This window comes from Bubalus bubalis, chromosome 7 (genome assembly GCF_019923935.1).
Source record: "Bubalus bubalis isolate 160015118507 breed Murrah chromosome 7, NDDB_SH_1, whole genome shotgun sequence".
Taxonomy (NCBI): Eukaryota; Metazoa; Chordata; class Mammalia; order Artiodactyla; family Bovidae; genus Bubalus; species Bubalus bubalis.
Window position 1 is genome coordinate 110619730 of NC_059163.1, and position 21329 is coordinate 110641058.

Below are 21329 nucleotides of genomic sequence, written 5' to 3' on the forward strand. Positions count from 1 at the left end.
AGGGGAAAGCATTCTCCTCTCCAGACTCTCTTCCCCCATGCTTGAGTTAATCCACTGGGACATCAGAGCTCTTGGTGAAACATTAATTCAAGGGAGTCAGTGGAGGAAAAAGTAATAAAAAAAAATCTTAGTGGTGATAAAATTTGAGAACTCTGAGCTGGGTGACGCTTAAACCCCCATTCAGTACTCTTGATGGTATAGCCCTTCTGGCATCACCTTGTCTCACCGGGAATGTGGGAGTTTTCTTGATTGGCTTTCTTGGAATACTTCGTCTCTGTTATTGTTGTTGTTCAGTCACTAGGTCGTGTCCAACTCTGTGACCCCATGGACTGCAGCATGCCGGGCTTCCCTGTCCTTCACTATCTCTTGGAATTTATTCACATTTACATGCATTGAGTCAGTGATGCCATTTCTACTGCTCTGACCTGCCACCAATTCCACACTTGTTCTTCATTCTCTTTTTTCCTAACATGCATTACACATTTTGTCTAAGCAGTACCATTTCTATTGTTTGTAGTGATTTTATTTTTCCTACTTAGATGTCACCAGAGAATAATTTGATATTAATGAGCTTCTTTATATATTATAAAAGAGACAATATCCTCAAATTTGAGTGCTTAGATGCAGATGCTTTAGAGATATCACCTATTTTGTGGTATCGTGTAATACACGTGACAGATCATTCTAATACCATTTAGAGAACAAAGAATATGGACTAGTTTATTTGTTGCCAATAAAATGGCAAAACAAAGATTTAAAACCAGTTCAGTCTTCAAATCCATTCTCTTAAATCTCTGCTCAGAAAAGCTAAGAAAAAAGGAAGCAAAAAAGGCTTTTGCAATCAAAATAAATTTCACATAATCCATGCACTAAAGCTTATTAACTCTTCTCTAAGGGACTGTCTCAGACTCTGAATCAGAGCCTAGAATATTCACTCTAATCCCAATCCCATTTCTAAATTATCTGTTTTCTAAATCTATGTCAGATAGAAAACAGCCTGTTGACAGCTGTGAGAGGAATAAATGATGTAATTATCAGATTCGGAGAAAAGAAGAGACAGGAAAGTTATAAAAATTAGTCTCACAAACTGAAAAATTCCCAGAAGAGTAGGACTGCTTAGAGGCACACAGCGGTACATTCTAATGTCAGATGAGTGCAATCGCTGGTGTTCATAAATTCTGAGGCCATTTTGTCACCCTTATACCCTACTTACAATAACTCCATTAAATTTTCCAAAAGACATGAATCAGTAGCTGCAAGTTCTCGTTTATACACCTTTTTTCAAAACTTAAAGATAACTTTCTGCATTGAGTATTCTAGAACCACTGTTGGAAAACAATTGATTTTATCCAACATGAAAGTTGAATTTTTAAGAGTATATAAATCTGTTTTTGTAAAGCTCAAGAAGAAGCAAAGTAAAACACTGTTTTGTTTAAAGTGAAAAGTGAAAGTGAAGTCACTCAGTCATGTCCGACTCTTTGCGACCCCATGGACTGGGGTCTACCAGGCTCCTTCATCCATGGGATTCTCCAGGCAAGAATACTGGAGTGGGTTGCCATTTCCTTCTCCAGGGGATCTTCCTGACCCAGGGATTGAACCCAGGTCTCCCTCATTGAAAGCAGAGGCTTTTAATCTCTGAGCCACCAGTTTTGTTTAAAAATATGTGATAAAATAATTTTGTAAGCCATACATTATAAAAACAAAACTTTTATACACAAAGGAATAATGGTCCTAAAATTTGAGACAGTGCTTTCCTCCAAGAGGAGACAGAGAGATGAAATAAGCAAGTAACCCAATTCAAAAATGGACAAAGGCAAAACCAATACAATATTGTAAAGTTAAATAAAATTTAAAAAAATGGATAATGCCAAAAAAATAAATAAATAAATTTAAAAAATGGACAAAGGATTTGAATACACATTTATCCAAAGAAACTATCAATAAACCAATAAGGACATGAAAAGATTCTCAACATCATTCTTTACTCATTAGGAAAATGTGTATGAAAACCACAGACACCATTTCTCACCCACTAAGGTGGGTATACAAAAAAGACAAGCAGTAGCAAAGGTTGCCAAAGATGTGCAGAAACTGGCACTCACACATGGCTGGTGAGAATGTAAAATGCTAATTATATTGGAAAACAGATTCGCGTTTCCTAAAAAACATTAAACAAACTTACCATGCAACCTTGCAATTCCAGTCTTTCGTATCTAGCTAAGAGAAATGGGTAAATTCTATGATACATAAAATATCTCAATAAAACTTTTTTTTAAGAGCATAACAGATTTCAACTTTTTCCTCTAACATTTTAGTAGGCTACCCACATTATTCAAAGCCCCTGTGAAATTGTTCTTAATTGAAGCAACACATGACTGTGCTGTTCGGTTCCTTCTAGTTTGCATAACTGACAGGTGGAAAGGAGAGGCTTAATTACCCGCAAATTACTCTCATTATCATTCCTTCCAATTTAAACAGCCAAAGTGCGGTTGTGAGTAATGTCACTAAAAATGTACCAGTTTGCACTCCTGAAAACAACAGGAAAAATACTGGTGACTGGCGACCTTTGAGTCACTGGCCCTGGTAACATGGGCACAGTCAGCTTTGCCTCTGCCTTGGATCAGCCAGAATATGTCACATGTTTTACCTTAAAGTCAAAGAAAAGGAGTTGATAGTAACTCTTATTTAAAAGAAAATGATCAACTTTTGATTCACCTTTAAAATTATATATGTAGATGATTATCTACAGGGCAAAATAGAAAAGTAGATGAACATGAACATAGCTGAAATGCATCAAATCCAAAAAGAAAAAAAGAAGATTCACTTGGAGACATACCTGCTGTTCCTCTGAGAAAGTATTCCTTTGGTTCTTCACATAGGACTTGACAAGGTTCATCATGGCCTCTCATCTGTATTTCCCTGGAGACTCAGGTGATTGTTTCTGTGATGGTTGTTTTGAATGGAGACATACTCTAAATTTATGTCTAGTGTATTATTGCTCTATGGAGTTTATGGTGGTTGTTTTTTTAATGTAACTGTTCTGAAAGCCTTTTAGAAGAAGACCTAGGATGAACTTAATGGCTTTGTTTATGCTGTTTTGGAGAGCAGGTTCTTTCTGCCCTGCAAAATGAAAAAGTTATTTGGGGAAACACAGCACAGACTGGCATATTTTTCTCAGATCTGTGGTAATGTTACCATGAGGCTAGAACTGTCAGACCAAGACTGCAAAGCCATCGAGAGTGCCATTAGCACGGAAATGCACACAGCCTCATTTTCTATTACTGGCGATGCAAAAGCAAAACACCGCAGAGCAACAAGAGAATAACATGAATTATTTCCCTTTTTATTTATCACTTTATATTCAACCAGACAGAAAGGTAAAGAGCAATGGAGAGTTCTCCATTTGCTAACAAAGCAATTTAGATTCATTAAACATCATTGGCCACTTTAGAGGAAGTATCCTGGACTTAGACATTGTTCAAGGACTTCCCTTTTTTATGGAATATCTTCCTCTTCAATCTTCTCCTGATAAAATTCATTACTTGAGTTTGGAATGGAGAAAGGACATTAGTGGGAAAAACGGGGGAAATCTCAATAAAATCCATCATTTAGTGAATAGTATTGTGTCAGTGTTAATTTACTAATTTTGCTTATTGTGCCAAGAGTATGTAAGATGTTCATCTGAGGAACAACTGGGTGAAGAGTACAAAGGAATACTCCTTGGCAACTGTTCTGTAAACCCAAATATATTTCATAACAAAACCACTCGAGAAAACAACTTAAAGAGAGTTACTAAACGTAGAACAACAAAATTCTTCTCTTCCTGTGAGAAATGGGTCAGATAGCTTCCCCATGATGTCTGTTTTTATCCGCTACCAGTGAGAAGTGAAACTGTTACATACTCTGATGGCTGATGGCCTTTTGTTTGTTTACAGCACATACCACATTCTAACATTTATAATTGATGTCCGTGTTTAATATCCCCTGTTAAGAAAGCAGAAAGGGTTAGGACCCAAAAAAATGTGAGTTTAAATTCTAGTTTATCAACCTTGGGTGAATGACTTAGCCTCCCTAAGTCTCAGTTTCTTCATCTAAAGAAGTGAGATTAACCAGTTCACTATAGATTCGATGATCTTCCATGCATAAAGATCTTTGGGAAAAGCCAAGCACCTCACAGAAGCTCAAAATATGTATTTATGTGTTGATCCCATTACCCTTATTATTAAACTATGTTTCTTGGCATCAGGGACATTTTCATCACAGTTCACAGTGACTTGAAATATGGATGCTCAGAAATGGGTTAGTGAATCGAAGTGGTTCCAGAATATGTTTTTTCAGATTGATGTGTATGTCAAACATTCCCATTTAACTCTCTATTCCAGTAATTTATTTCTCTAAATTATTATTTCACTTTTTACAATATTCTCAATTCTCAAAAGTATACATGTATACTCAGTTATATCTAGCCCAAACCATTAAAATTTCTCATGAAACTATTATAGGAGAAAAGGGTTTTTTGTTTTTGTTTTTTTTTCCATATAAAGTTATTGAGTAAACCTTAAATGTTCCCCTTTTCTATTTCTCTCTCTGGAGCAAGAATTTACCTCTCACTACAACTCAGTAACCCGTGTCACATTCTTGGTCTTGTCAGTGCCTGTTTCAGGGGATCCTGCTCAAAATCTGCAGTGCTTGCTCTGGTTTGTTAATATCTTCATTTCCAGTCACAAAGCAGACTCTATATATTCTAACCCTACTCATACCTATGTGTTTTGGGATTTATCAAAACTGAAGAGAGCTGGAGTAAAATAACATGACATTTTCACTTACTTTTTATATGACTATTCTGAAAACATTTATTAGCATAAATCTAATTGTTTTCTCATTCACTCATCCATTCTCTTTGACAAAGGGTGATTGATTATTTAGTACCTACCAGCCACTAAACAAAATACTGAAAATATGAAAAAAAAAAAACCAGTTCCTACCCTAAATAAGTTCGTGTCCTCTAGACAGACAAACTTGTAAACAGCTCATTAAAATGCAATGTGGCCTGTGCAATAAAAGAATGTTATGGAACATTATGGGATCATAAAAGAACATTTCAGTCTGGGGAGAAGAGGTGTATCATGACTCCAAAGCATAGTTCTCAGCCAGAGCTGCTATGGAAATTATCTGGGCAGCTTTAAAAAATACCGATTCCTGGGAGCCACTTACATACATTCGATTATGATCGGCCTGGGGTGTTTTCTTAGGGAATAGGATCTTTTCACCCTCTACTGTCCTAAAGAATGAGAAGAATCTAGCCAGGCGGAGGACTGGGAAAGTGAGGAAGGGCATGGAGAAAGGGTATGTCAAACAGACAGCAGCATGAGCAAAGCCACTGAGGCAAGGAAGAGGAAACTGACAAGCATTCCAGTTTTGTGAACGGGCAGTGTTGTAAGTAGGCTTTCGATGTTCTGAGAGCAGAGGTAGGAAGTGAAATGAGAGGTGAGCAAGGAAGTCACGTGCTGCATCAGGATAACAGATTTGGAGCAAAGAAATGCCATGGTCAGATTTACATTGTAGATCGCTTCCTCTGCTAGCTGAGTAGAGGGGGGCGGGATTTTATTGGGTTGGCCAAAATAATCGCTCAGTTTTTTTTGTATGATGTTATGGAAAAACTGGAACAAACTTCTTGGCCAGCCCAATAGATAGCCACGACTGGAGGCAGGGAGAATGAATCAGGATGTCCAAATGAGACACGAAGGCTAGAGTCTTGCAACGGCATTAGGAAGAGATTCCTAAGAACTGTTTGGAAAGTCATATTAGCTGGCCTTAGATATTGTTGGGGTGTGGCGAAAGGGGTGAAAGGAGAAATCTGGTGAACGGGTGAATAGAGATTACTTCCTACTGAGACAAGTTGGTGATGGCAGTAGGTTTAAGAGGAAATGTGATCTGCTCAGCTTGGAACACGGTGCATCTGAGACGCCTGTGGAGCGTTGAGATGGAGATATTGTACTAGGCCACCTGGTCCAGGTTTCAGGATGGATGAGAACATGGATTTGGACTCATTCAAGGTTGCTTTTGCTTTGCCTGGATCCTGAAGCAGCAAATAAGCAATGCAAAGATAGGGATGTGACAGGCTGACATAGTTCCTCATTGTCTCTCTTTTATCTTAAGGAGACACATTGCAAATGCAGTGTCTTGGCAGTGTATGTGAACAATTTTTCCACCGAGACAAAAGAATTACAGATCTATGGGCTTTCCTGACTTTTATATCCTCAGCTATGTCCGCACCCAGCAACTTATGGTAACATTTGAAGCTCCAATTCTGTTCCACAGACCATATTACACAAGCCTACTATCTGGGTTCTGAGGCTTGAAATTCTTGCTTTGTTAGTACCAGAGAAGATGCCTTACCTACCCAAGTCAGTCTGGTCACATATATCTTGTAGGTTCTTTTAGTTATATCTCAATAGGCAATGATATTTGGAGGAGTGTGAATAAGGGCTAAGCCTCCCTGTGACTTCAGTACCAGGTTATAAAGAAAGCAAGTTGCAGACCAACTTCTGCCATAAACACAGATATTTATTAGTGTTCCACTCTCTACTCTCGTAACAAACCACCCTAAAACTTAATGGAGTATGTTAATAAAAAATATTGATCAGTCCATCTAAGACAGAAATGGAAAATTTTCTTCAGGCCAAATTTGAGGATTATAACTCAGGACGAGCACCTCAGAAAGCTCTGAGAACTCTTCCACCCTTTAGCAGTCAAGGCACAGTTATATAACTTTTTTGAGACAGAGAGCTGTACATTAGATGACGTATGATTGACAGTTTACATAATCCAGATCTAGGCTCCATGTGACCCCTTATGAGATGAAGAAGGGGTGGCATCTTTAAGGAATTGCCTTGTTGATGCTAGGGGGATGTTGCTTCTTATGGTTAAGCAGGTATTTCTGCTGTTGGGAAAGGCTACACAGTGCAGAATGTAGGGACAGGGAAGGCCAAAGGGCAGAGAAAATTTTTGTTTTAAATTTTTTGTCTTCCCATAAAATAAAAATTTTGTTTCAAAGCTGAAATAACAATCTTACTATTAATATCTCATAGTTCTGAGGTATAACTGATCTCAGCTGGGTGATTTTTATCCCCTGGGATCTCTCAGTTGTCATGTCTGCTGGAGTACAGACAGATTGAATATCCATGATGGCTACTCACACGGCTGGTTTGAAAGCTGGCTTTGGTTGGGAGCTCAGTTGGAGCCACAACACCTGTGTGTGTCCTCTTTTTTGTGGCCTGGCTTCTTCCCACCACATGGCATCTGGAAGCAGGGCAGTTAAGGGCCATACCCAGAACTGGCAGAGTCATTTCTGCTGTACTCTATCACCAACCATTCCAGCAGCCGCAGGAATAGTCCATATTCAATGGGATAAAGAAACAGGTGCCTATAGCTTGACAGGAGAGTGACAAGGTGACATTGTAGAAGATCAGTCTGTGAGAATACAATCTGCCACAGTTAGCAAACTGGCACAATCCACCATCTTGAAGAAAGATGAAGCCTCAGCTTTTCATTCTTTTTGTTGCTCCAAAAATATTTTTCATAAAAAGCTTCACCTGAGGCAAGTGTAATACCATTCCAGAAATAGGGTTTGGCTGACTGCGTTTTTTGTTGTTGGTGGTGGTGGCAAATACATGGCATCAAGGAATATGGACTCCTTGAGGCCCATGGAACACCTCAGGGATTAAGCTCAGGACACCATTCCAAAGTTAACAGGGCTTATTAAACTCATGTGCTCTGTGTATTCAAGGTTGGTGAATGTCTAAAATATTCAGCACATGTATTCCCAGGTGGGTCAGTGGTAAAGAATCCACCTGCCAATGCAGGAGATGCAGGAGACATGGATTCGATCCTTGAGTCAGGAAGATCCCCTAGAGCAGGAACTGCCAACCCATTCCCATATTCTTGCCTGGAAGACTCCATGGACAGAAGAGCCTGGCAGGCTACAGTCCATGGGGTTGCACAGAGTCGGACACAATTGAGTGAGCTTGCACACATATACTTCCCCACTATCAGTGATATTGTGAGATCAATGAGTATTTTTAGGCAATATGTGAAATGATCATCAGGCACTGGGGAACTGCTGCACTTGTCTACACAGGAGTTTCTGGGAATAGGTTTGTTCCTCACCCAGCACAGATGGCCAGAGACCATTGGATATGAAAGTCTGAGCCTTTGCAGAGACCTCAGGGTTGGCGATTTTAATTTAGAAAGTATTGGATATAAAGTTTTAAGCCATTTTTAAACTATTAAAAAAAATATGAGGTTGGATGAAATCCCCCAGGAAGGGTGAGTACAATGAGAAAAGCAGTGATTCTTGGTCAGTCTCTGTGTCTTCTTAAATTTCTTTCATCAATGTCTTATAGTTTCCAGTGTAGAGACTTTCATCTCCCTGGTTAAATGTATTACTGTTTTATTCTTTTTGTTGCAGTTGTAAAAGGGACTGTTTCCTCAATTTTCTTCCTGATGCTCTGTTATTAGTGTATCAAATCACAACAGGTTTTTGTGTATTGATTCTGAAATTTTACTGTATTTGTTTATTAGTTCTAACATTTTGAGTGGGACTTTTTTAGATTTTCAATATATACTTTCATGTCCTCTCTAAATAGTATAACACTTCTTCCTTTCAAATTTGGATGCCCTTTTTTTTTCCCCCCTAATTGCTCTGACTGGGACTTCCATACTATGTTGAATAAAAGTGCAAGGGTAGGCATCCTTGTCTTGTCCCTAATCTTAAAGGGAATGGCTTCAGCTTTTCACCATTGAGTACGAAGTTAGCTGTGAACGTGTCTTCTATGGGGGCTTCCCTTGTAGCTCAGTTGTTAAAGAATCTGCCTGCAGTGCAGGAGACCGGGGTTTGATCCCTGGGTTGGGAAGATCCCCTGCAGAAGGAAATGGCAACCCACTCCAGTATCCTTGCCTGGAAAATCTCATGGACAGAGGAGCCTGGTGGACTGCAGTCCAAGGCATCCTTGTTTTGTCCCTAATCTTAAAGGGAATGGTTTCAACTTTTCACCATTGAGTACAGTTAGCTGTGAACTTGTCTTCTATGGTCTTTATTATGTTAAGATATGTTCCCTATTTACCACTTTGTTGAGAGTTTCATCATAATTGAATGTTGAATCTCGTAAAATGATTCTGCTGCATATATTAATATGATTAAACGATTTCTGTCCTTCATTTTGTTAATGTGATGTATCATCATTATTGATTTGCATATGCTAAACCATCTTTGCATCCCTGAAATAAATTCCATTTGAACATGGTATAATCATTTTAATGTATTGTTGAATTTGGTTTGCTAATATTTTGTTGAGGATTTTTGCATTTATGTTCATCAGGGATATTGGCCTGTAGTTTTCTGTTCTTGTGGTGTCCTTTTCTGGTCTTGGTGTCAGGGTAATATTGGCCTCATAAATGAGTTTGGAGGTGTTTCTTCCTCTTCTTTTTTTGGAAGCATTTGAGAAGGATTGCTATTAAATCTTTTTAAAATGTTTAGTAAAATTCACCAATGAAGTCATCTGGTCCTAGACTTCAGTTTGCTGGGAGGTTTTTTGATTACTGATTCAAGCTCCTTATTAGTAATCAATCTATTCAGATTTTCTGTTTCCTCATGATTCAATCTTGGTTGATAGTATTTTGTTAGGAATTTTTGTACTTCTTATGGATTGTTTTGAAGATAGACAAACCTCAAGTTTTTATTTTTAAAAGCTGAAAGTCACTGAAGGAATTGTGCTTGGTCATCCCCTTTGGGGAGTGGGATGAGACTTGAATAACTTTAAGAGAAGAAATCAAAATAGTTATAGAAGAAAGGATGTGGAAATCTTCAAGTAGGAAGGCATAGCCCTGGAGGAGGGCATGGCAACCCACTCCAGTATTATTGCCTGGTGAATCCCCATGGACAGAGGGGCCTGGTGGGCTACAGTCCATGGGGTCGCAAAGAGTCGGACACGACTGAGCAACTAAGCACAGCACAGCACAGGAAGGCATAGAAATTTCAACGTGTCCTGGGAGAAACAGAGAGTAGTGTCTCCTATCTCTGAAATCATCTTAAGGCATAGCCAAACTCACAGAGGAATTAGATATGGGTCATATAGGAATGCTGAACGCCAGGCAGAGTGGCACCCCACCTCAGAGAGAACTAGCAGAAAATAGGCACAAAATAGTAGAGCTGCCAGTCTTTGGGTGGGCCCACAGGTTTGGACACTGAAATATCAACATTATATAAGAGTGGAGAGTCTCATGGTCAAGGCTTTGGGGGAGTGGCATTATAATACTGGTATCCATTTGGAAAACAGACGATGTTTGTTCCAAATGATGGAGCCTAATGAAATTAACTATGCTTTAGCCAGTTATCTTCTGAGATAAGGCCTACACATGTTTAAAAATTACATGTTATTATTATTGCACTCTTTTTATCTCAGTGCCTTGACTAGAGTTTGGTTCTCCACAGATGATGCTACTCTTTCTGCGGGAACTTGTTCTCCCAGCTCTCATGTATTGAAGGGTCATATGTAGGGCAGCCATGGCGTTCTCTGGCAGTTCATTGCTTCCAGACCTTGGGAATCCTACCTTTGTAAAACTTAGGTATCTAGCTAGGGCCTTCAAAGTGCCTTTTCTGTCAATGACCTGATCTTACGTCTTCCCCTTATTTATTCAATGTCTTGGGCGCTTGCTGACCCATCTACCCCACACTCATACCACCGGAAGTTTCAAGGAATATGTAGACTGTTGAATAAGCTTGTGGACATGTGACCTATGCTTTCACACAGAGCTCCATACTGAAAAGGGCTCAACACTTGGTTAAATGTTCTACTTCTGCCATCTTAAAGTTCTCAGCATTTTTTTTTTTTTTTTTTTGGTCCATGCCAAACCACTCTTGTACAAAAGACCCATTGTTAATTTTTCGTAATAAAAAGGGACTTCATCTTAATTACAAGGTTGTATTTAAGATGGCAGGTTTTCCAGTGTAGGGGAGATTTTGAAGCTAAGTGTTCTATCAGCTCCTGCTGATATACTTGTCCCTGTTTACTCCTTAAGAAATGTACAGTATATTGAAATTGCAGCTTCCAAGGACTGCTGTTCAGCTAATCATGAAAACTGTTTAATATTAGAGTGTTGCCTCTCTGTGTGTCTTTCATTTAAATTACAAAGTTGGTACTTTCTTGAATACCTTTGTGTGGCCTGGACTGCCAGTGTCTTTGTGAGGAAGATTAGGTGAGCAGTAAGCATGATTTCCCATCATTTTGGAGATGAAACAAGGTGAACAGCAACTAAAGGACTTGTCCAAGGACAATAATGACAAAATTTGCTGCGGTGTTCAGAATCTCAAATTTATAATTCTTTAAACCACTGTTCACAGTGTCTGCTTGGCAAGCTTTTCCATTCCTTCTCCGCCAGAGGGGAAGGCAAACAATTGATCTTATTTTTTCCAAAAGTAAAGATCTATTTGCTAAATATGCTATCTAAAATTCATGCAGTTTTTTCATTTGATGATATGGACAACATTTGTAAAATTTGTACACAGCAGCAATTGAGTGCCTATAGACTGAGCCCTTGCTAAGCCTGGGGTTAATTTAATTTTTACATTTGAGACAAAGTGACATATGCGCCCTTCAGAGGATGCTCTACGGTTGCAATGCCAGTTAGGTAATGTTTCTGCAAAAATGACTGCAATGGACTGAAGGTGACCCCCAAAATTCATATGTTAAAATGCTAACCTCAGTGTGATGGTATTTGGAGGTGGGGCCTTTGAGTGGTGATTAGCTCATGAGCAGGGCTCCCCAGCCTCTGGGATCTAATGCCTGATGACCTGAGGTGGAGCTGATGTATTAATAATAGAGGTAAAGTGTAAAATAAATGTAATGTGCTTGAATCATCTCAAAACCATCCCCCCACCGCAGTCCATGGAAAAACTGTCATCCACGACAACTGTCCCTGGTACAAAAAGGTTGGGGACCACTGGTGATGAGGACTGGGTCCTCACAAATGGAACCAGGCCCCGAGAGGTCTCTTGCCCCTGTCCGTTCTGCCTTGTGGGGATACAGCAAGAGAACAGTTACGAAGGAACCAGGAAGTAGGTCCTCATCAGAGTCAAATCTGCTGGCATCTTGTTCTTGGGCTTCCAGCCTCCAGAACTATGAGAAATAAATTTCTGTCACTTAGAAGACACCCAGTCTCTTGTATTTTGTTATAGCTGCCCTTACCCAATGGCATTTTGCAACCCTAAAAATGAAAGAAATTCTGTCACATGTAACAACATGGATACCCCTCAAAGACTTTATGCACAAAGGACAAATACTGTATAATTCCACTCATATGAAGTATTTAAGAAGTCAAAATCATGAAATGAAAGTAGAAAGGTACTGAGGATAGAGTTTGTTTTGTAAGAAGATAAAGTTCTAGACAGCTTTTCTGCTTTTTTTGGTGTCTATTGTTACAACAATGAGAATATACTTTACACTGCTGAATTGTGCATTTCCTTCTCCAGGGGATCTTCCCAACCCAGGGATCGAACCCAGGTCTCCCGCATTGCAGGCAGACACTTTAACCTCTGAGCCACCAGGGAAGCCCCTAAAAATGGTTACAATGGTAACCAAAAACCATGAGAGAGACAAAAAAAAAATATCAGAGGGTAATAAGTGTTACGGAGGAAAATAATACAAGTAGGAAGAGCCAGGAAGCACCTGTTGGGAGATGGAGAGAAGTCTGTGGTCCAGAGGATGGGGTGCTGAGGAAAAGACTTGCTAGATTCAAGACATCAGGGAAGTCCTTGCTGACATTTGAGGGCATGTCACCCATGTGGATAAATGAGGGAAGGTGCAAACAGAGGGAACTGCAAATGGAAGGCCCTGAGGCATATGATGTCTGATATATTTTAGAAACATCAAGAAAGTCTCTGTAGATGGAACAAAACAAAGGCTAGGGTGAAAGGTCAGTGATGAGGTAGAAGAGGGTTGAAGCAAGAGAAAGCCACAGATAATGTAAGACCTGGAAGCCATTTTGAGGAGTTGACTTTATCAGAGTGACACGGGAAACCATGAGTAAAGGCAGACACAGGCCGAACAGTCCAGAGCTATTAAAATTATCCAGGAGAGAAAATGGATTTAAGATGTGTTTTGAAAGAAGAACCACAGAATCATCCTGACAGATTAAATAGAAAGGGAAAGGGGGGAATGAAGGATGATGCCATGATCTCCTCTCACATGGTTACTCCTGCCTGGTCTCAAGTGGCCTGTGCTCCATTCACTATCTCATTTTGGGGGTGATGCTCAGATCTGTTCTCGAAAATTTATGGAGAAGGCAATGGCACCCCACTCCAGTACTCTTGCCTTGAAAATCCCATGGAGGGAGGAGCCTGGTAGGCTGCAGTCCAGGGGGTCACGAAGAGTCAGACACAACTGAGCAACTTCACTTTCAGTTTTCCCTTTCATGCATTGGAGAAGGAAATAGCAACCCACTCCAGTGTTCTTGCCTGGAGAATCCCAGGGACAGAGGAGCCTGGTGGGCTGCAGTCCATGGGGTCGCTGGAGTCGGACACAACTGAAATGACTTAGCAGTAACAGAAGCAGTTCTCAAAAATTTACTACATCTCATCTTATTTATTACCCTGCTTGAAAAATAAAACCCCTTCCACATAAGTCATAACTACAACCCCAAGCCTTACTCACAAGTATAATCCAAAAGCAACAGGGATAAAATCTAAGGAGGCATATCAGTCAGCTCACCAGATAAGTGTATTTGGGTGAGCTGCCACTGCTAGAAGGAGTAGCCCAGACCCCTGGAAATGACTCATTCACATAAAACGCATGAAAGGAAATAGGAAGTTTATTCTGAGATCAAACTCTGAGATGTATACAGTAGAATTCAAAATCTTCTTTCTTCTCCAACTTTTATATCATTTCTTCAGAAAGCATGTCATATTCCTGGAAGGAAAGTAGATTGAGTTGCTCCAAAGCCATTTATTTGAAATGTCTAACTAATAAATTTCAGATGATGATGGCACATATGAAGGACTTCCTGGATCATTTAAAAGAATATGTCTTAGTCTGAACAATTACTGGGTAAGTCAAAATAGACTAATTTCTAAGACTAAAGTAGCTCCAAAATCTCAATGGCGTAACACAAGGAGATGTATTTCTTACATGCACACAGGGTCCTGAGGTAGATGCTCCTGGTTATCTTGCTTTCCCAGGAGGATCCACTCCACATGGTGACTCAGAGAGTCAGAGCCACACAGGCAGTGCGGGAATCACCTTCAATATTCTTTTTTTTGTTTTTCTTCCACCATCTCACGGGCCTTCATTTCCAGACAAATGGGCAGGGAAAGACAGAGTGGAAGATGACACAAGCATTTGATATCAGGTGTACAAGTGGCAACTTCCATTTACTTTGCTGTAGCCAGAACTCAGTTACATGCTCGCAAGTTGTAGCAGGAAGGGTGTAACTGGAGCCTTCCTGGGTGCACAAAAAGCAGACAAAATGATGGATGGTGAACAAGTAGTGTCGTCTCTGCAATAATTTCCTATTTGTATCTTTATTTTTTTTTTAATTTTTTAAAAAATTACTTGTTTTTTAATTGAAGGATAATTGTTTTACAGAATTTTGTTATTTTCTGTCAAACATTTTTATTTAACTTCTCGCCTAACCCCAAAACACATGACTTAACAATTCTGGCCTATTTTTAAGGATCATGAAGACAAGCAGCCCAACATAAAATCTCTAGCTTTCTGTTCTTGGAATTTGACAGGAAATCAGAAAGACATGTATACATGTATCATGTATCATGTATTTGATCCCTTCAAATCAATATTCTGTTTTTTTAAGTCCACTTATGTTGAAATGTGTCACAAACAAACCAAAAATCATAGAGAATAATGTAATGTCTGCTGTGTGTCCTAAGATGATTGGGCTTTTAACATTTTGATGGTGTGATGACTGTGGAACAATGTCTCTATGGTTTTAGTTGGCATTTCTCTGATAACTAGTGAAGTGGAGCATCTTTTCATGTTTGTGTGCTATTTATTACCTGTAGCTATTCCATTTGGCCCCAAACTAACATACCCCACTCAGCACAAAATAAAACCCTGCATGCCACCAGTACCACCCTTCTGAAAGACAGCCTGGTAACTACAACTATGCATTACTCCTGAAGACTTGCAATAGTAGAGTCCCAGGAAGAATTCTGGTCAATATCATTTTCTCAATTTCATTGTATTTCTGAGGAGATTCTATTGCATCCGTGGTATTTCAGTGTCCATTATAAGCAGGCATCTAATCAGAATCTTAATCTCAATTTGAATTAAATAGTCAAAATTTGTATGAGGAAGCACAAAAAAGGTGCAAGAAACGAGAAAATGAATGAACAAAGAAAGGATGCCATCGGCTGTAATTTTCTGGTGATCTTGCTGAGCTACATGGAAAGTTTGTTGCATGTGAGGATCTACTGTTTGCAAAAGTGTCAGCAAAACCTAAATGGAAATATCTCCTTGCTCCAAATGTGCTTAAAGCAAATATGCATAAGTACCTATATTTCATTATAAGCAAACATGCGTCAGGAACTTATATTTTACTAACACCACTGGAAGCTATAATAACCTAGATTTCTGCATCTGAAAATGCAAAACAGGGAGGAGGCACAGAATGCTTGATAAAGCAGTTGCCTTGTCAGAGGCTCCATTTATTCTCTTTTCTTATGCACAGACACCCATTTTATATTTGCTTTTCAGCATGAGCAGATACTGCCATAACATATTTGCCTTCCGGCCAAATAACTTGTTTAATGAGACCAACATCTACTGGCAGATCACTGAAGGTCACACCAGTTTAACTATATTGCAAGACTCCTGTTTTTACAAAGACAAGCTTCACTCTTGATAGAAAAAGATTTAAACAGATGCATAGCAGGGTCAGAAGAAAATACCTTTTTCCTACGGGTACTGCTCTGACTTAGTTACCTAAAAACTAAAACACACCCTCTCTTCCTAAGTCCATCTGCCTTTGATGGTGTCTTTGGAAAGAAGGGAGGAACTCTTACTGGTCATTACTATGCAGCAGTGTTTCTTGATAAGGATAGGAGTTGAGGAAGCTGCCTTGCTGTCTCTCTTGGAGGCGTTTCAAGTCCAAAAAGCTCTACCAAGGTGTAAGGAAGGAAAGTTTTCCTTGACCCTCCTTAGGGTCTCTGGCTGCATCTGAAAATTAAAGGGACAAAAACAGATTAACAGGAGAGAAGTATACACATTTATTTATTAAAATTTATGTGATTTGTGAGCCTTCGTGAGGAAATGAAGACTCAAAGAAATAGTTCGACCTGAGTATTTGATGCTAGCTTTGATGAAGGGTGAAAAGTCATGAAGCAGTATGATAGGTTAAGGATTATGGGTAAGTATAGCAAACTGGGAACACTTACAAGTCCTTTCCATTCAGATTCTTCTTGGCATCCTTTGTATTCAAAGGTAAAGATGCTCCTTTCCTCCAGATATAGGGAAGACACCTCTCACATGAGGAATTTATGATCTGTTTTAGGAAAGAGGGTGGGGACAAAATTAGAGTGATCGTCTTGCTTCTGCTGTTTTCTCCAACTCCCTCAGCTTAAAATATTTCATACGTCAAGGTATCGTGTTTTGGAGTAGCCTGCCCTGAATCCCACCGAAGGGAACTCTGCACTGTAAACTGACATGGGCAAGACACCAAGCCGCTGATCTTCCTCTAGTCTCACACAGATCTTCTTAAGACTGAGTTTCCTTCTACCAAGTACTGCATCCTCAGCATCCTCGTTCTGCTGAGAGAAGACTGCCTCAGCGCACGGAGGTGGAGCTCTGGAAACCCTGACCTGGAGCCACAGTCATGGCCTCATCAGGGCTCATGTTGACTCTTTCTTGGTGATGTAATTGGCCCCTCCCTCTCCATGACACCATTTGGTGCTAGACCGACTCCAGATTTACAACAGCAGTCAACAAGAAAATGAAATTTCATTGGGAGGAAAGGAATGTGGAGTCAAGTGTGGTTTCATATAACTTCTTTTTTAGAGCCTTATGTTTTCTCACTTTTATCTCAGATGGGTATACACTTTGCTTCTTTAGTTTGCTTGGGTGATCATAAGAAAGCACTTCATACTGGGTGGCTTAAACAGCAGAAATTTATTTTCTCATAGTCCAGAAGTCTGGAAGTCCAAGGTCAATGTGTTGACTAAGTTGGTTTCTTCTGAGGTCTCTCTGAACTTGGCTTGTAGTTGGCCATCTTCTGTCTGTATCTGCACATGATCTTCCCTCTATGTGTGTCTGTGTTCATGTCCCCTCTTCTTAGAAGGACACCAGTCATACTGGATTAGGGCCTAATTGAATGGCTTCATTTTATCTTAATTACCTCTTTAAAAGCCCTGTCTCCAGATACATTTCTGATACCAGATAAAAATCCAAATACCACTCTGAGGTCCTGGGCCTTCAACATGAATTTATGAGGACTAGTTTCAGCCCATAACAATTTTCAACACATGCTTTCTAAAATATTTTCTTAAATTTTAAAGGAATGAGTTTAGAGGTTCTCTTTGTTATTATACTCCCCCTCTTCTATTTGCTTTCCTCTTCAAAAATTTTTTTCTCATTCCTTCAACTAAAGTTGTACTGATACTATCACACCAGGAGATCATATTACCACCATCCCATCATGCTAAGAGGCTTCCCAGGTGGCTCAGTGGTAAAGAATCCGATTGCCAATGCAGGAGATGCAAGAGACATAAGTTCGATCCCTGAGTTGGAAAGATACCCTGAAGGAGGAAATGGCAACCCACTCCAGTATACTTGCCTGGAAAACTCCATGAACAGAAGAGCCCAGCAGGCTACAGTCCCTGAGGTCGCAAAGAGCTGGACATGACTGAGCATAGTACAGCACAGCACATAATTCTAAGAGGAAACCACATATACCTCCTTATGTTTCTAACTGAAATAAATCCTGTTTAAATGATGACTGTGAGTCTTTCAGCACCAACTTTAGTAAATGCATATCCATCAATCACAATACCATAAAAGGTCTGTTCTTTGGCATGAGGACACTGGCTTATCAAAGTTCTCAGTAGATTAACTGAATTTGACTCTTCCAGATTATTTTTTTAATTTATTTTTCTCTCAGAGTCTATGAGTAAATAAAAGAACAGCTATTAATCAAAAATCCAGAAACGTATCCATGTGTCTGGAAATTTTCAATTTTTTGAGAAGTTGAGCTCTAAGCATTCCTTAATTTAACCTGCTTCTTCACCCTCTCATTCCTTCTTCCCCCAAGGGAAAGTAAACAACAGTCATCTGGCCATTTCCTGTAACTGAATTCAATGGCCTGAATGTTTACGTTCCCCCAGATTTGCCTGTTGAAATGTGAACCCCCAAAGTGATTGTATTAGAAAGTGAAGCTTTTGGAGATGACTAGGAGATTGGGATTAGTGTCCTTTTAAAGAGGTCCCATGGATCCCCCCAGCCGCTTCCACAATGTTACACCACAAAGGACAGATGGCCACCTGTGAGCCAGGGGGAGGGCTCTCACCAGAAGCAAAACCTGGCCATGTAGACACCCTTATCTTAAACTTCCAACCTCCAGAACTGTGATAAATAAATTTCTGTTGTTTATAGGCTACCCAGGCTGTGATATTTTGCTATGACAGCCTGAATGTATTAAAATATTGAACAATTTGACAGCTGTACTGCAGCTAGTCTAACTCAGATTACTAAACTAGGCTTAGAATTGGAATGGACCATCAGAAAAACGGAAAAATGTGGAACTCTCTTAAATGTGAAACGCTCTGAGAAACGTGTATGCGGGTCAAGAAGCAACAGTTAGAACCCTGTACAGAACAACTGATTCAAGATTGAGAAAGGAATATGACAGGGCTGTCCGCTGTCACCCTGTTTGTTTAATCTATAGGCTGAGTAAGCATGAATAAATGCCGGGCTGGATGAGTTACCAGCTGGAATCAAGATAGATGTGAGAAAGATCAGCAACCTCAGATACACAGATAATACTACTCTAACGGCAGAAAGCGAAGAGGAACTAAAGAGCCTCCTAATGCGGGTGAAGGAGGAGTATGTAAGAGCCGGCTTAAAACTAAATATTAAAAAAAACTAGGATCATGGCATCCAGCCCCGTTCAGATCAGATCAGATCAGATCAGTCGCTCAGTCGTGTCCGACTCTTTGCGACCCCATGAATCGCAGCACGCCAGGCCTCCCTGTCCATCACCAACTCCCGGAGTTCACTCAGACTCACGTCCATCGAGTCAGCGATGCCATCCAGCCATCTCATTCTCTGTCGTCCCCTTCTCCTCCTGCCCCATTACTTCATGGCAAATAGAAGGGGGAAATGTGGAAGTAGTGACAGATTTCCTCTTCTTGGGCTCTAAAATCACTGTGGTTGGTAACTGCAGCCATGAAATCAAAAGACGAAGGCTAGGACAAACCTAGACAGTACACTGAAAAGCAGAGACATTACTCTGCTGCTGCTGCTGCTAAGTCGCTTCAGTCATGTCCGACTCTGTGTGACCCCATAGATGGCAGCCCACCAGGCCCCACCATCCCTGGGATTCTCCAGGCAAGAACACTGGAGTGGGTTGCCATTTCCTCCTCCAATGCATGAAAGTGAAAAGTCGCTCAGTCGTGTCTGACTCCCAGCGACCCCAAGGACTGCAGCCCACCAGGCTCCTCCATCCATGGGATTTTCCAGGCAAGAGTACTGGAGTGGGGTGCCATTGCCTTCTCTGTTACTCTGCTGACAAAGGTCCATATAGTCAAAGCTGTAGTCTTCCCAGTGGTCACATATGGTTGTGAGAGCTGGATGGTAAGCAATATCACACATTGAAGAATTGATGCCTTCAAACTGTGATGCTGGAGAAGACTCCTGAAAGTCCCTTGGACAGCAAGATCAAACCAGTCAATTTTAAGGGAAATCAACCCTGAATACTCGTTGGAAGGACAGATGCTGAAGCTCCAGTATTTTGGTCATTTGATGCAAACAGCTGACTCACTGGGAAAGTCCCTGATTCTGGGAAAGATTGAGGGCAGAAGAAGAAGAGAGCATCAGAGGATGCGGTGACTGGATGGCATCACCGAAGCAATGGACGTGAACTTGGGCAAACTCCAGGAGGTGGTGAGGGACAGGGTGACCTGCCGTGTTGCAATCCATGAGGTCGCAAAGAGTCAGACATGACTGGATGACTGAACAACAACAACGAAATCAGAAAAATACAACAACAGGAGGTGGCTTGGAAAGTGCTGGCTAGCTTAGCCTTTATTATGCAAAGGTAACAGACCACTTACCTGATAGAATGACCAATTTCAACATAAAGCAACAATTAAGGGGGTTAGAAGAAAGTGAAGAAGAACTAAAAAGCCTTCTATGCAGAGTACATCATGAGAAACGCTGGACTGGAAGAAGCACAAGCTGGAATCAAGATTGCCGGGAGAAATATCAATAACCTCAGATATGCAGATGACACCACCCTTATGGCAGAAAGTGAAGAGGAACTCAAAAGCCTCTTGATGAAAGTGAAAGTGGAGAGTGAAAAAGTTGGCTTAAAGCTCAACATTCAGAAAACGAAGATCATGGCATCTGGTCCCATCATTTCATGGGAAGTAGATGGGGAAACAGTGGAAACAGTGGCAGGCTTTATTTTTCTGGGCTCCAGAATCACTGCAGATGGTGACTGCAGCCATGAAATTAAGAGACGCTTACTCCTTGGAAGGAAAGTTATGACCAACCTAGATAGCATATTCAAAAGCAGAGACATTACTTTGCCAACAAAGGTTCGTCTAGTCAAGGCTATGGTTTTTCCAGTGGTCATGTATGGATGTGAGAGTTGGACTGTGAAGAAGGCTGAGCGCCGAAGAATTGATGCTTTTGAACTGTGGTGTTGGAGAAGACTCTTGAGAGTCCCTTGGACTGCAAGGAGATCCAACCAGTCCATTCTGAAGGAGATCAGCCCTGGGATTTCTTTGGAAGGAATGATGCTAAAGCTGAAACTCCAGTACTTTGGCCACCTCATGTGAAGAGCTGACTCATTGGAAAAGACTCTGATGCTGGGAGAGATTGGGGGCAAGAGGAGAAGGGGACGACAGAGGATGAGATGGCTGGATGGCATTACTGACTTGATGGACGTGAGTCTGAGTGAACTCCGGGAGTTGGTGATGGACAGGGAGGCCTGGCGTGCTGTGATTCATGGGGTTGCAAAGAGTCGGACACAACTGAGCAACTGATGTGATCTGATCTGAGAAGATGTCCATGAAATTTTTATGTCTCCAAGCCAATACTACA

At 40.5% G+C, this 21329-nt stretch overlaps 2 long non-coding RNA genes across 2 annotated transcripts in view; one reads left to right on the plus strand and one right to left on the minus strand.

Annotated features, from left to right (window-relative positions):
• LOC123334536 overlaps nt 1-21329 on the plus strand; it is an 89677-nt gene that overhangs the window by 14113 nt on the left and 54235 nt on the right. The gene's annotated exons all lie outside the window — the stretch shown is intronic.
• LOC123334538 lies at nt 13950-16634 on the minus strand. Its single transcript, XR_006552553.2, has 3 exons — nt 16448-16634; nt 16076-16229; nt 13950-14496 (listed from the first exon to the last, which is right to left on the minus strand). It is a non-coding gene; the product is annotated as an uncharacterized LOC123334538 (long non-coding RNA).